The following is a 16,442-nucleotide window of genomic DNA, read 5'->3' as shown; positions in this document are numbered from 1 at the left end:
TTTAAATTGGTTTCATTTACCAATACCTTCTGGAGTTATTCCAGAGGTCCATGTAAGTTTGTTCTATGTGCACCACGTCCTCCCAAACTGCATGGTGATGCAAGACATTGCAAGTTTAAATTGATTTTACATTTACCAATACATTTTGGAGTTGTTCCAGAGGTCATGTAGGTTTGTTCTAATAATTAGGTTCACCACGTCCTCCCAAACTGCATGGTGATTCAAGAGTAAGTTTAAATTGATATCATTAACCAATACCTTCTGCAGTTGTTCCAGAAGTCCAAGCATCTTTGTTCTAACTAGATTCACCACGTCCTCCCAAATTGCATGGTGACGCAAGATATCAATCGTATATGATTCGTTGGAATTCATGACCTATTTGTTTTTGATAGTGTAAACTGAAATACCAACGATTTACTTTCCAAAGCGGATCCTATCGTCATGTTGCACAACTAAAAGGCCGCGCTTGTTCATTTGGTAAGGAGAGGGATCAAGTCAGATTTCAGTTGGTATATGGATGGTTCCTAAGTAGTTAATTAATTGGGTACACTAGTCTTTATTTCAAGTTGAGTACCTAACTGTAGGGATTAGATAATTTATTGAGAACATTAAACAACAAAATCATAATACATACCTACACCCTCATTCTTGTTTTCGATCGAATCCACATTCGAACGTAAATCGTTCACATTTCCGTTTACGCCAACAAAATCAAATGGGCTACGGATTCGAACGATTCAAATACGTTAGAAAACCGATACGTCCGTAAACAAGAATGAGGGTGATACACTGGGTAATTTGCTTCCGAAACTACCTTAAACCTAGCGCCAGTTCACATCACTAACTTTTTATCGGCGCATTTCTCGATCAACTGATTGAAATCCTACTGAGATTTTTGGGCGCCTCGAAACGTAGCGCCGACGAGTAGATTTGGTTGGTTTTGCTCTAGGCTCACATGATCCGTCTGCAGAGTCTTCCCAAAATCCAGCTGCTTCTCGGTTCCCTTCGAACCTCTGCACACTCCGCGCGAAGAGCGACCCTCGGAGAATGTAGAATCACTTTATTTCCGCCGTTTCAAGTCGCTTTCGAGCACTTTGGCGCTGTTGATTACCTCGTGGATCGAGGCATTGCTGAAGAAGCCATCTAATTTCATCATCGAAAGTAAAATACTGCACCGGCCAAACAGCAGCGGCACCATTTTGTTGGGCTTAGATTCATGGCTTTGGCGAACGTCCAGACCACTCAGGAGCACTGCATCGATGATGTGCGTGAACGATTTTCTGCGTTTCTTCATCCTGGATACTAAAACAGAATAATTTTATGAGAAAAGAATGTGAAATTTGTTTACACAGATATATCGGATACGATGGCTTACCTTTCGCGGAATTTTCTTCAAAACTTTCCCTGTATAGAACCATCCGCGGTGGTAGAACCAACCGGGATTCCTTAATTTGCGTGTTGAACTGGATTTGTCCCGATCGTAGATCACGTTGCTCAAAAAACACCGCCCTGATATATCCACCGGCATGAAGAACCAATAATTGGTTGTACTCTTGAACAACTTATCAGCGGTCGCTTCCAAACAACGTGGAACCGGTCGCTGGGAACATTTTAACGCATAATCCAGCACACATTTTGCAAATCCATCCGTCGGCAAGAGACGTGGTTTGTGATCCAACTTTCGTTGACGCCACAGCGTTTCCTGAAACAGTTGTCGGTCGATTCGGTTTTCCGATTGACGAACGAAGTCTCCTCGAATGTTGTTGATTGTTTTTCTGTCCCTGAATCTGTCGGCCAATTCCTATTTTGTAATCACGAATGTACCTAGTTGGAGAAAGATGTGTCCTTTTCCATCATCATCTTCAGGGTCATCAGGAAACTTTACTCATCAATTCCTCATGAACGCAGTGCATGTTCTCCCACAAAACTAGATTGGTCGATTGCAGGTATCTTGCAAATAGCGAATTTCGATTCTAACAAACTAGATATCGTTCCGAGCTGGCCGGACTGGACACTTTTCCGTATGATTTGGTCAGGATGTCCACCAAACCGACACGTCGTCACTAAACGGCGGAAGATTTGTAAACAAACAAGTTGTTGACAAGTCGTTTGACATTTCGCTCAATTCGCCCGTTCAAGGGGTTCACCGAAGGGTGCCAATTACGCAAAACAAGAGGGGCTTGCAAAAGGGTGAAAAAGAAAGTGGTACCGAAAAAAACGATTACTGCTCCGTCTGTATCTTCGTTTGTGGTTTTGCTGCTTAAAATAAGTTTGAGTCTGGTAAGCTGAAACGAATAAAACATATTCACGAGTGGGTTACGAGTTGGCAGATTATTGTTAGTCAGAGATAAGTGTGTAAAAACAGGCTTGTGCTCGCGCGCGAGCACGCAAGAATTCAGTCTAAAAATAGATGTGTACGAAGACGGTTGTGTTGTTCGTGTGAATTGCCCTGCGGATGGGTAAATTACGGAATACTTCCGTACAAAATGATCCGTGAACCGTTCCTCGGTTCACGACACCCCCCTCCCCCCTCCGTAACGCTTTTTTGTATGAAAACCTGACAATTTTTGTATGGGTCGTAACGCTCGGCCGGACTCCCCCCCTCCCCCTAGAGCGTTACGTAATATGTGGATGGCGCCTTTATAAAAAATATTTTCATTGATGTACTCCAGCTCCTTTGTGTTAGCGGAATCCAGAGAAAATACCTGCTTTCTCTGGCGGAATCTACCGGTCGGTCCCGTTCGGAAAGTAAACAACATTCAGCGATAAATTTTAAACGAGGTTCCCACGCAATCGATTCTCAATATTTTCTTATTAACAGAATACCCAACCAATCTCCAGTCGGACGGCAAACATTGATATCCAGGAGTAGGCCAGATGTCACCGCTGCGGCCAAATCGTAGTATGTATGTGGAGGATGGCCTAAACAGTTTCGCTATTGCGCGAAGAGAACCACGGTGAATTTAAACCACCAACAATGCGGACAATGCGCTGGATGCCTTCGAGGGCAGTGTCAGTATTGTGGTAAGCTATTCGTTGGACACGTCGACGAGCAACATGGCTAACACGGCTCCTGCCGTACGGTTGAAGCTCTAACTCTTCCATGACAGTGGAACCGGGTCCGGACAAATCATTCGAGCGGAACGCGGCCATTGTGTGTACACTGAAATGCGCCCGTGTCGCTGAACTCAGCTAGGGTAGGACGGGGCAAGATGGCCACCCGGGGCAAGATGAGCACCCCTCCGTTTTACCACTTTTAAGATAAATTTTGCCCAAACAAATTCATAATCCGTTAGAATAATGTTCATCCTGTTTGTAAACCTGATAAAAGGTACTTCATAATGACCGAATTAAAAAATATCGTCAAATAAGTCAATAGCATGCATTTTCAACATTTTCTTATAAGAAATCATCAGAATAAAATAAGGTTTTTTATGTCAGAATCAAATGTTTACCATAATTCTGGTTATCAGCCAACATTACTAGCTTACTGCAAAGCATTTTAATTTACATTAGAAAATATTTTCTAAAAACAAACATTAAAATTTATTCAATTTTAGTTATTTACCTATAGTGGGGCAAGATGAGCACCCCTGATGATAATATAGAAAATATTTTGAAATTATTGTAATCCACTGAATAGTGCCGAACATTGGTTTCCGTAACCTCTGCAACTATTTGGTTGAGTAAATTTCTAAAAATAAGCAACCTAATAATCGTTTATTGTTTTTCGGGTCATTTTATATAAAGTATTATAAAACCGCATTTTTTTTCCGAAAAAAATAATAATTTTAGAACGTGATACCATAGCTATACACAAGGTTTACTATATCAATCACTGTATGACCAATTTATTGTTAAAATATTGGGATTTTAATGAAGTGCTCTTCTTGCCCCGTAGGGGTGCTCGTCTTGCCCCGTAGCATGTTCGAACTGACCATAAAACATCTTTTTTGTTTAGTCAAATAAATCATCCTTATTGTGAATTTTGAACTCTCCCATGTTTATGGGTGATAGAAAACAAGATATAGAAAAGAACTACTGAGAGGTACTTTGAAAAATTGTGTTAACTTTCAATAAACTCAACGTGATCCTTAGGGTGCTCATCTTGGTAAAACGGAGGGGTGCTCATCTTGCCCCGGGTGGCCATCTTGCCCCGTCCTACCCTACCTAGCAATGTAAATTGGCCATTATGCATGTTTCACGATGGAGAGTTTGAGAATGATTCGCAAGGTTCTCATGTTTGTTGTAAAATTATTAAACTTTAGTGAACTAAATTCTTCAGTCATAAATGCTACCTAATTAGAAAGAAATCCTTTAGGGTATCCGGGATATAACCATGCAATTTGGGAGGACGTGGTGAACCTTATTATAACAAATTGGGTTGGACTTCTGGACCAATTTCAGAAGTGAACTCGTATTCTCAACTGTCACGTCACTCCATTCGCATAATGAGCACAAATAAGACATTTTTGGTAAAGGTGATCAGTATAAAAGAAGGATAATGGGCCTGATTACGAGTGTCACTCCACGGTGAAAACAAAAAAGTGACACCGGTAATAAGGACGGTGAAAGTGATTCCCCTTTGATTAACCCACAACTTTTTCACCGTGGATTCGCAATGTACCACCGTGATCGATTTTCACCGTGAAGTGACACTCATAATCAGGGCCAATGTTTGCATCACCATGCAATTAGGGAGGACTTAGTGAACCAACAAATCTTTCTAAACCTCTACAACAAATTAAGACTTTTTGGAAAAGGTGATCAATATAAAAGAAGGATAATGTTTGCATCACCATGCAATTAGGGAGGACTTAGTGAACCAACAATCTTTCTTTCAAATTAAGACTTTTTGGTAAAGGTGATCAATATAAAAGAAGGATAATGTTTGCATCACAATGCAATTAGGGAGGACTTAGTGAACCAACAATCTTTCTTTCAAATTAAGACTTTTTGGTAAAGGTGATCAATATAAAAGAAGGATGATGTTTGCATCACCATGCAATTAGGGAGGACTTAGTGAACCAACAAATCTTTCTAAACCTCTACAACAAATTAAAACTTTTTGGTAAAGGTGACCAATATAAAAGAAGGATAATGTTTGCATCACCATGCAATTAGGGAGGACTTAGTGAACCAACAAATCTTTCTAAACCTCTACAACAAATTAAAACTTTTTGGTAAAGGTGATCAATATAAAAGAAGGATAATGTTTGTATCACCATGCAATTAGGGAGGACTTAGTGAACCAACAAATCTTTCTAAACCTCTACAACAAATTAAAACTTTTTGGTAAAGGTGACCAATATAAAAGAAGGATAATGTTTGCATCACCATGCAATTAGGGAGGACTTAGTGAACCAACAAATCTTTCTAAACCTCTACAACAAATTAAAACTTTTTGGTAAAGGTGACCAATATAAAAGGGTTCATTCAAATATTACGTAACGCAAAATTTTGCAATTTTAGACCCCCTCCCTCCCCCATGTAACAAATTTTGTATGAGAGATTTCGAAATTTTGTATGAAGCGTAACACAGCGCTAGACCCCCACCCTCCCTCCTTAGCGTTACGTAATATTTGAATGGACCCAAAGAAGGATAATGTTTGCATCACCATGCAATTAGGGAGGACTTAGTGAACCAACAAATCTTTCTAAACCTCTATAACAAATTAAAACTTTTTGGTAAAGATGACCAATATAAAAGAAGGATAATGTTTGCATCACAATGCAATTAGGGAGGACTTAGTGAACCAACAATCTTTCTTTCAAATTAAGACTTTTTGGTAAAGGTGATCAATATAAAAGAAGGATAATGTTAGCATCACCATGCAATTAGGGAGGACTTAGTGAACCAACAAATCTTTCTAAACCTCTACAACAAATTAAGACTTTTTGGTAAAGGTGATCAATATAAAAGAAGGATAATGTTTGCATCACCATGCAATTAGGGAGGACTTAGTGAACCAACAAATCTTTCTAAACCTCTACAACAAATTAAAACTTTTTGGTAAAGATGACCAATATAAAAGAAGGATAATGTTTGCATCACAATGCAATTAGGGAGGACTTAGTGAACCAACAATCTTTCTTTCAAATTAAGACTTTTTGGTAAAGGTGATCAATATAAAAGAAGGATAATGTTAGCATCACCATGCAATTAGGGAGGACTTAGTGAACCAACAAATCTTTCTAAACCTCTACAACAAATTAAGACTTTTTGGTAAAGGTGATCAATATAAAAGAAGGATAATGTTTGCATCACCATGCAATTAGGGAGGACTTAGTGAACCAACAAATCTTTCTAAACCTCTACAACAAATTAAAACTTTTTGGTAAAGATGACCAATATAAAAGAAGGATAATGTTTGCATCACAATGCAATTAGGGAGGACTTAGTGAACCAACAATCTTTCTTTCAAATTAAGACTTTTTGGTAAAGGTGATCAATATAAAAGAAGGATAATGTTAGCATCACCATGCAATTAGGGAGGACTTAGTGAACCAACAAATCTTTCTAAACCTCTACAACAAATTAAGACTTTTTGGTAAAGGTGATCAATATAAAAGAAGGATAATGTTTGCATCACCATGCAATTAGGGAGGACTTAGTGAACCAACAAATCTTTCTAAACCTCTACAACAAATTAAAACTTTTTGGTAAAGGTGATCAATATAAAAGAAGGATAATGTTTGTATCACCATGCAATTAGGGAGGACTTAGTGAACCAACAAATCTTTCTAAACCTCTACAACAAATTAAAACTTTTTGGTAAAGGTGACCAATATAAAAGAAGGATAATGTTTGCATCACCATGCAATTAGGGAGGACTTAGTGAACCAACAAATCTTTCTAAACCTCTACAACAAATTAAAACTTTTTGGTAAAGGTGACCAATATAAAAGGGTTCATTCAAATATTACGTAACGCAAAATTTTGCAATTTTAGACCCCCTCCCTCCCCCATGTAACAAATTTTGTATGAGAGATTTCGAAATTTTGTATGAAGCGTAACACAGCGCTAGACCCCCACCCTCCCTCCTTAGCGTTACGTAATATTTGAATGGACCCAAAGAAGGATAATGTTTGCATCACCATGCAATTAGGGAGGACTTAGTGAACCAACAAATCTTTCTAAACCTCTATAACAAATTAAAACTTTTTGGTAAAGATGACCAATATAAAAGAAGGATAATGTTTGCATCACAATGCAATTAGGGAGGACTTAGTGAACCAACAATCTTTCTTTCAAATTAAGACTTTTTGGTAAAGGTGATCAATATAAAAGAAGGATAATGTTAGCATCACCATGCAATTAGGGAGGACTTAGTGAACCAACAAATCTTTCTAAACCTCTACAACAAATTAAGACTTTTTGGTAAAGGTGATCAATATAAAAGAAGGATAATGTTTGCATCACCATGCAATTAGGGAGGACTTAGTGAACCAACAAATCTTTCTAAACCTCTACAACAAATTAAAACTTTTTGGTAAAGATGACCAATATAAAAGAAGGATAATGTTTGCATCACAATGCAATTAGGGAGGACTTAGTGAACCAACAATCTTTCTTTCAAATTAAGACTTTTTGGTAAAGGTGATCAATATAAAAGAAGGATAATGTTAGCATCACCATGCAATTAGGGAGGACTTAGTGAACCAACAAATCTTTCTAAACCTCTACAACAAATTAAGACTTTTTGGTAAAGGTGATCAATATAAAAGAAGGATAATGTTTGCATCACCATGCAATTAGGGAGGACTTAGTGAACCAACAAATCTTTCTAAACCTCTACAACAAATTAAAACTTTTTGGTAAAGATGACCAATATAAAAGAAGGATAATGTTTGCATCACAATGCAATTAGGGAGGACTTAGTGAACCAACAATCTTTCTTTCAAATTAAGACTTTTTGGTAAAGGTGATCAATATAAAAGAAGGATAATGTTAGCATCACCATGCAATTAGGGAGGACTTAGTGAACCAACAAATCTTTCTAAACCTCTACAACAAATTAAAAGTTTTTGGTAAAGGTGACCAATATAAAAGAAGGATAATGTTTGCATCACCATGCAATTAGGGAGGACTTAGTGAACCAACAAATCTTTCTAAACCTCTACAACAAATTAAGACTTTTTGGTAAAGGTGATCAATATAAAAGAAGGATAATGTTTGCATCACCATGCAATTAGGGAGGACTTAGTGAACCAACAAATCTTTCTAAACCTCTACAACAAATTAAAACTTTTTGGTAAAGATGACCAATATAAAAGAAGGATAATGTTTGCATCACAATGCAATTAGGGAGGACTTAGTGAACCAACAATCTTTCTTTCAAATTAAGACTTTTTGGTAAAGGTGATCAATATAAAAGAAGGATAATGTTAGCATCACCATGCAATTAGGGAGGACTTAGTGAACCAACAAATCTTTCTAAACCTGTACAACAAATTAAGACTTTTTGGTAAAGGTGATCAATATGAAAGAAGGATAATGTTTGCATCACTATGCAATTAGGGAGGACTTAGTGAACCAACAAATATTTCTGAACCTCTACAACAATTTAACAAACTTTTTGGTAAAGGTGATCAATACTACTAACTAACTAAAACAAATGATCATGTAATTTGGGAAGACATTTGGCTTGATTTTCTTGTTTTTTGAATAACAGCTAGTAAAACCACCCACCGACCCCAGCGCCCCATTGAATTTATTGAATATTCTAAAACTAGTAAACAAGCATAATTATTGTAACAATAATTGATGGTCTAGCGTATTCTGGATCTGATGGTAATGAGCTTCGTGTTCCGTCGAATTAGTTCCTTCAAGAATCGTCGTTTGACTGGCGGTTGATTTGGTCCCGGACTTATCAATAAATCCATAGTTGTCAGGAATTGCTGAAACGAGTTTTAAAACAACGTGTTCATGTTGAAAGAAATAATTTGTTTATGTACAGGGGTTAGACAAAATGATCGCGACTGGTCAAATTTTCCCTCCTCAAAAAATATTCAAATGGCTGTAACTTTCCGAAAAGTGCATCAAATATTTTCAAATTTTTATTGTAAGTGGATCAACTAGTTGTGTATCAGTGGACAATATTTCAAAAAGATCGGGATATGCTGCATGAAGTAATAAAAAGTCTAGAAAAAGGTATATTTATCCGATAGCCAATTTTGAGCTGTTATATCTCCGGATTCAATGAACCGAATGCAATGAAATTTTAACCATTTACTACTTATATAATGACCTAAGAAAAACTTTTGACTCAACTTGAAATTATTAACAAGAGAAAAAGCTATAGCGATTTCATTTATTTTATGTGTTTAAGTAAATTGGTCTATTTTTAATATGCATCCCATTACTTTTTCAATGAATTGCCGGCTATATTGTTACTTTCTTTCAAAACATATTTATACTCAAGATAATCAGAGGAAATATAAATAAACTATAATTAGCATCTTGAATTTTGAAACGATGTTGAAATTTAAGAAAATTTGTTGTTTTATTAGAAAAATAATCTAATCGTTATAATTTTCTTCAGTGTTAAAATTTTAAAGTTAAGTCAAAAGTTTTTCAAAGCTCATTATATACGTCATAAATGGTCAAAATTTCATTACATTCCGGTTCATTGAATCCGGAGATATAACAGCTCAAAGTTGGCTATCGGATAACTATACGTTTTTGTAGAATCTTTATAACTTCGTGCCCGATCTTTTCCAAATTTTGTCTACTGATACACAACTAGTTGATCCACTTACAGTAAAAATTTGAGATGCACTTTTAGAGAAGTTACAGCTATTTGAATATTTTTTGAGAAGGGAAAATTTTGCCTGTCCCGATCATTTTGTCTATCCCCTGTATGTTAGGGTGTCCCAAAATAGAAAAAGTGTCAAAAAGTTAACTTGCTCACCCTTAGAATGATAGATTAGGGTCTTAGAAACAATAGCTCCATACATGAAAACTCAATCAAAAAATATTTAGAGGCATTTCTCACTGGAATTCTTTACCCAATGATATTACCTTGGAAAACTCTTCATTAGCTTTTAGGAGGCAATGTATTGAGCACTTCAATAATTAGATTATAATTGAATTTTGGATTAGTATATAATGAATTTGTAATTGTAACAATGAACTGACGCATCTTTCTACGCTTGTTTTGCTTATGTAACAATTAAAAGAGACAATAGTCTTATGTTACTGATTGAGAATAAATAAATAAATAAATAAATAAATAAATAAATTAGCTTTTTTTGGTAAAAATACCAAAAAATCGATCATTTTTCATAAAAGCGATGCGTGCGACCTCTAAATATTTTTTGATTGAGTTTTCATGTATGGAACTATTGTTGCTAGGACCCTAATCTATCGTTCTAAGTGTGAGCAAGTTAACTTTTTGACACTTTTTCTATTTTGGGACACCCTACTGTATATATTTGACAATGGAATAGCAAAGCGTAGCATAGCCGACCGTATGCACATCCTAATTAGGTGGCTGTCGATAGAGACGTTTAATACGCCAGAAAATTTGCCTGGAACCTGACAAACATTTCGACACCTGACCGGGGTCGAGATGCACTACGCATAGGTACGCAACGACGCAGCAAGCAAGCAGCAAAAATATGTTCCCCAAAAGACGCTGAGCTGTTTGACCATATTTAGACTGCTACAGTCTGCCGTGAATCGCAAGTCAGTCTCATCTGCATTTTGGGCAAAATTTAGTTAACACCTGTTTTCGACCTTTCTTCGGGTGATCTAGCTGAATACGTAAATAAAAATATATAATTAAATTTTGTTCAGTAAAATTAAAAAAATAACATCAAGTCAGATTGTCCCGTAGTTAAAAGTAATCGCTAGTTAGTCCCATCACCGATTTTTGATCAATATTTTTGCCAATTTAACATTTTTTACAGTTATGTGCTTCTTAACGTATGAAACAATTTGTGAAAGTTTCATGTAGAATGCAGAAATTTTAAAGTCATGGCAATTTTTGAAGTTTTATGCGAGGTATGCTGGTATGCACTTCAAACGGAATGGCTCAAGTAATTTTCGTTCGGTGCATTATTTTTCCGTCACTGGAATGGTCCAGAAATTTAACACAGCAAGCCCCATTTGATTTGACGTTTCGTTTCAGCTCCGTACTAGTAACCGGAATATAGTTTTTATATCCTTCAAAAGAAGAATATTTAAGATGTTGACAAGTCCAAGGATTGTGCAGTGTGGTCAATTGAAACACCCGCACACTGCTGTGTGGTCCAATGACCACCCGTATTTATACTACCTTAGGTAGACATAATGAATCATACCTAGACTTTTAGGTACTGTAATGAATAGTATTTCATGTAGGTAGACATCCTATGGACACAACCATTAGGTAGACACTACAATAGTGACGCTTTATTATTTCTTGAGCGATTCCTTGCCTGATTTTTCCACGCATCGAGATAGGCAAAGAAATTTCTTGCCATCTGCGTACTACCAATTACATATAAAACGATTTTCAGGGTCCATTTTCTCAATGCCTACTTTTTACAGATGAGACTGACTTGCGATTCACGGCACTGACACTGACTCACTAGTACAACGATGACGACCCACGCCTGAATTATGACGCTAATTACGGAGAACAACGAGAGTATCACAACAACCCGATAAAAAACACCCGCAACACTTACTGAAACTGTAAAGGAATATGCTTGGGAACCACACGCTTTTGTATATTCTTTTTTTTATCTGTATTAACGAGATTTTTAGCCCTGGGCTAGTTCATCTCGGGACCCACGCTTTACTTCCCTTCCGAAGGAAGAACTCACATTTTGTGAGTTTATCGGGAGTGGGATTCGATCCCAGGTCATCGGCGTGATAGTCACGTGTCTTAACCATCACACCAGATCCGCTCCCACATTGTATTTCTTGTATTTAATGTAATTTAACTTCTCTGTGATTTAACTGCCTAGGGAAGTCATTATAAACTCTCTTTTCTCAAAGAGATGAATCAGCCCAAGGCAGAAAGTCTCGAAAGCGAATTGAATTGAATTAAAAGACTTACTTACGTAGCGGCAAAATCGATGCACATCTCCACCGGCTCGGGGCGTTTCGGTAGGAAAACTGAAATACATATTCTTCCAAAATTAATTTCAAGACGAAATCCAACGCTTCATGCTAGTTCATGACCAGTTTGCATAACTGCAATGATCCAATCAATTGCAAAGTATCCTTTGGCTGCCGGATTGTGCTGTTGGTGAGAAGCCATCTGGTGTCGGCGGTTGTGTTGAAGTTAGAATTCCTAGTTATGGCGAACTTGTCGGGAATTGTACATAAAGCATAGGTGGTATTCGTGATCTTGAGCATGTAGCTTTGCTGGAAGCGATCAGATCTATTCCCGTGGATTCAGTTACGACTGGGTATCCACTTTTATCGGTGCACGATTTGAGAACATCTAATGGATGGATGGAGGAACGGTGATTACCGTGGCATTTTTCAGTGCTTGCTGGATAGCGATGACGAAGTTTTTCTGCAGTCGCTCCTCCTTGTAGGTCACCTGAAAAAGATCATCCAATTAGTTCAGTTCAATGATCACAGTTATAACACCTACCAATCCGTAGTTCTTCATTACCCCAGCAGAAAAATCTGGCACGGCTACCTGGTAGACCTCCGGTAGGATATAGTCCGTCTTTAGGTAGGACTCCAGCAGCCTGAAATTCGGATGGATACGCTCTGTCGGGAATATTGTGCGTAACCAGCGATGGGCCTGTGCAGTTGTAGATGTGGTTGCTTGGCATGTTTGACGTTCAAATAGATCGAGTAGATAACAGAGAAAATTCGGTTATAACCTGATACCTCAGGCGACATATGATCATATCGGCGGATTTGGATTTCCAGGGCCCAATTTCACATGTCTTTTGGCTGGGTGTAACGCACCCACTGAGGTAAAGCGTTTGTTCCAGTTTAATGTTATATTATGTATGAGCACTTCCATAGCTCTCAAAATCGAGCTTTCTTTGCCTATTGACAATTTTACATTCCGGTTCGATCATTGACAGCGTATCTAGTTTTTTTTCCCTTATGACCGTTTCCGTCGGCGGACTCACGGCATACCCCTGCACAATAATTGTCCTCCAGTGATTACCCCGCACAATGGCCAGATATTAAATGCACAATGCACAGATTTTAATGCTTCATTGCAACCGCTCGACCCGCTCACAAGTAGCTCGTTCGCCGCTGCTGCCATTCTTGCAACTGCAGCACCGGTGGAAAACAAATTGCCCCAGCAGGAAACACTTAATATTTTATTCGCGCTGCTGCTCTCCCGGCGACGTCGTAATTCGCATTGCCGCACCACACTCGTCGTGCGAACTATCGAATTTTCCGATGGATTTAGATCGTAAGAATCGGAATCCCGACGGAATTCACTTCCGAATCAACAAAAAAATCGTTCTTCACCGGACCGTGAACCGCGTGAAGCCAACAAAATACGTAAACAAAACAAGTTTTGGTGCGACGTCGCGACGCTGACTTTCGGAGATGAAACTGTCAGAAAATTGCGGGTAGGGGTAAGTCAATGTATAAAAATGACGAAAAAAATGGTAATCACTAGTCCCCTCGGTGAACTAGTAAAGAAGTAAAAAGAAGAAAACATGGTACCGAAAATTTTTAGTGGTTTGTACCGGACTCTTACGTCTGTATAAATTCGTCTGTGCTATCACCACAAACGAAGATACAGACGGAGCAGTAATCGTTTTTTTCGGTCGCACCTACTTTCGCAAGCCCCTCTTGTATTGTGTAATTGCGCTTTGGTGAACCCCTTGAACGGGCGAAAACTGAGCGAACTGTCATGCGACTTGTCAAAAACTTGTTTGTTGACTTTGCTCGCGTTTTGCTACCTCCCACCAGCAACACTTGATAGCAGACGATGGAAGAGGACCCAGATTTTTTCAACTTTTTCGCGATTCCAAGTGAGAACTTGACCTAAAGGGCTTGATCGACAAATCGACAACGTTCGAGGAAGCTTCGTTCATCAATCGGAAAACCGGACTGGATCAGGAATTGCTGTGGCGTCAGCGGAAGTTCGACCACAAATGCGTCTCGCGGATGGATTTACAAAATATGCACCGCTGAAAGCAAGACCAGCATCTAAATGTTTGGAACGACCGGAACGGCGCTACGTGTCAAGCAACCGCTAAATGAGTCGTTCTTGATTAAAAACGTTTGGTTCCTCTTGCTGGTGGATTTAATGGCCCATCAGGGTGAAAGTGTTTTCGGGCACGATCGGGACAAATTCGGTTGGACGCAAACTTCTAGGTGGTGCTATCGCCGCGAACAATTCCATTCGGAGAAATTGTTGAGGAAATATCAGCCAAGGTAAGTCATCGTTTCAGGGCAAGTTTTAATATCTTGTTTCTCCGTATCTTCCTAAACGAATTTCACATTAAATATTTCCCTAAAATTTCTCTGTTTCCGCATCCAGAATGAAAACAGTAAATCTTCCACGCGCTGCCACGAAACATCCTCTGCAGCAAGTCCGCCAAAGCTATTAATCGACCGCTGGTCCATCAAAATGCATTCGCTGTTCGGCTCCAGTGCAAGACTTTACTTCCGATGGAACTAGATGGCTTCTTCAGCATGTCTCGACCCACGATCTGATCCACGGCGCTAAAGTGCTCGGAAGCGACTTGGAGCGTTCCGACAAGATTGAAACTAAGCGGTTCTACATTTTCCAAGGGTCGTTCTCTGTGCTGAATGTGCAGACCGGTTCCAAGGGTTGCCGAGAAGCAACCTGAAGCAGGATTTTGGCAAGGGTCTCGGCAGCCGGCTTCTGTGGGCCTGGAGCAAGATCTACTCATCGTCGCAGTGGTTCGAGGTGTCCAAATTACCGAAAACTGGTCTTCCGGCAGAATTTCGTTGAGTTTACATATTGGGAAATACGCCGATAAGAAGTGAAGTGGCGCTAGTTGTATGAGATTGTAAGGTAGTTTCGGACGCAAACGCACTTCTTGAATTTCAATGTGTGTTATGAGTGTGCTATTCGATAAGTGTTCTCGATAATTTTGCTTTTAAATAAAGGCTTTGTGCTGTATGAGTGGAGCGACGTGACGCAGCTCGTTTTGAATATCAACTGTTTTAAAAGTAAGTTGCTTGCATCACCATGCAATTCTGGAGGACCTGGTGAACCTTATTAAATCAAATCTTCTAGAACCTCTGGAACAGCTTCAGAGGTGAACTGTTTTAAAAGTAAGTTTTTTGCATCACCATGCAATTCGGGAAGACTGATAGAACCTAGATAGAACTAATCTTTTTGGACCTTTGGTGCAGCTCCAGAAGTGAACTGTTTTAAAAGTAAGTTTCTTGCATCACCATGCAATTCGGGTGGACCTGGTGAACCTAGATAGAATCAATCTTCTGGGACCTTTAAAACAGCATCAGAAGCGAACTGTTTCAAAATTAAATTTCTTGCATCACCATGCAATTCGGGAGGACCTGGTGAACCTTAATAAATCAAATCTTCTGGGACCTCTGAAACAGCACCAGAAGCGAACTGTTTCAAAAGTAAGTTTCTTGCATCACCATGCAATTCGGGTGGACCTGGTGAACCTAGATAGAATCAATCTTCTGGGACCTTTAGAACAGTATCAGAAGCGAACTGTTTCAAAATTAAATTTCTTGCATAACCATGCAGTTCGGGTGGACCTGGTGAACCTCAATAAATCAAATCTTCTGGGACCTCTGGAACATGTAAGTAAAGTAGATTGAGAGGTTTGTGTTCAAAATTTCAGTCATTTTCTTTATCAAATTCAAAAGTTACAGCGCTGACAAGCTAAACCAGGGGCTGTACAAAATTCAATTGCTCGCATTATACTGTTTCATTGCTACAACAAAAGGTACTTCACTGATTCACATAAAATTTTGCAGGTGAAATGAATACATCTTAAGATATTATCAGACGAAATTTGAGCAATTTTAATGCATCTATTGCAGAGTTACAGCCATATTTCTGTGTCCCGATTATTGCGGATACAGGCTTTATCTGTGAAAACGAATTTTACATTCTTTTCCCATAAAATTGCTCTATTTCCACATCCAGGTGAAAAGCAGAAAATCGTCCACGCGTTGCACATCATCGATGCAATGCTCCTGGGTGATCTGGAAGTTTTTTCTCGATCCAGGAGCTGATCGACGGCGCCTGTGCTCGAAAACGACTTCGAGCGTTTTAATTAGGCGCAAACTTAGCGGTTTATTCCACAAGGATCGCTCTTCATGCGGAGTGTGCAGATCGATCTGAAGAGAGCCGAGAAGCAGCTGGATTTTTGGGAAGACTTTCGGCAGCCGGATCCGGTGGCTGGTGCAAAATCAGCAAGATCTACTCGTCGGCGCAGCGGTTCAATGCGCCCAAAGAACTGAACCTGGTGGGGGTGGTTTTGTAGGCCAAATTGCCTTTTTTTTT

At 38.8% G+C, this 16,442-nt stretch overlaps 1 long non-coding RNA gene and 1 pseudogene across 2 annotated transcripts; both read right to left on the bottom strand.

Annotated features, from left to right (window-relative positions):
* Window positions 1-495: 495 nt before the first annotated feature.
* Window positions 496-2,057, bottom strand: LOC134290860 (uncharacterized; annotated as a pseudogene).
* A 6,622-nt stretch (window positions 2,058-8,679) lies between these two features.
* LOC115262660 (uncharacterized) lies at window positions 8,680-13,547 on the bottom strand. Of its 2 annotated transcripts, none has more exons than XR_003895394.2 (3): window positions 12,597-13,547; window positions 12,051-12,542; window positions 8,680-8,901 (listed from the first exon to the last, which is right to left on the bottom strand). It is a non-coding gene; the product is annotated as an uncharacterized LOC115262660 (long non-coding RNA). The 2 variants fall into 2 exon arrangements; XR_003895395.2 differs by having other exon boundaries at window positions 12,055-12,542.
* Between the last annotated feature and the right edge of the window lie 2,895 nt (window positions 13,548-16,442).

This window comes from Aedes albopictus, chromosome 3, assembly GCF_035046485.1.
Source record: "Aedes albopictus strain Foshan chromosome 3, AalbF5, whole genome shotgun sequence".
NCBI classification, from domain to species: domain Eukaryota; kingdom Metazoa; phylum Arthropoda; class Insecta; order Diptera; family Culicidae; genus Aedes; species Aedes albopictus.
Note: the sequence above shows the minus strand (reverse complement) of the source record. Positions and strands in the feature narration are given on the sequence as shown.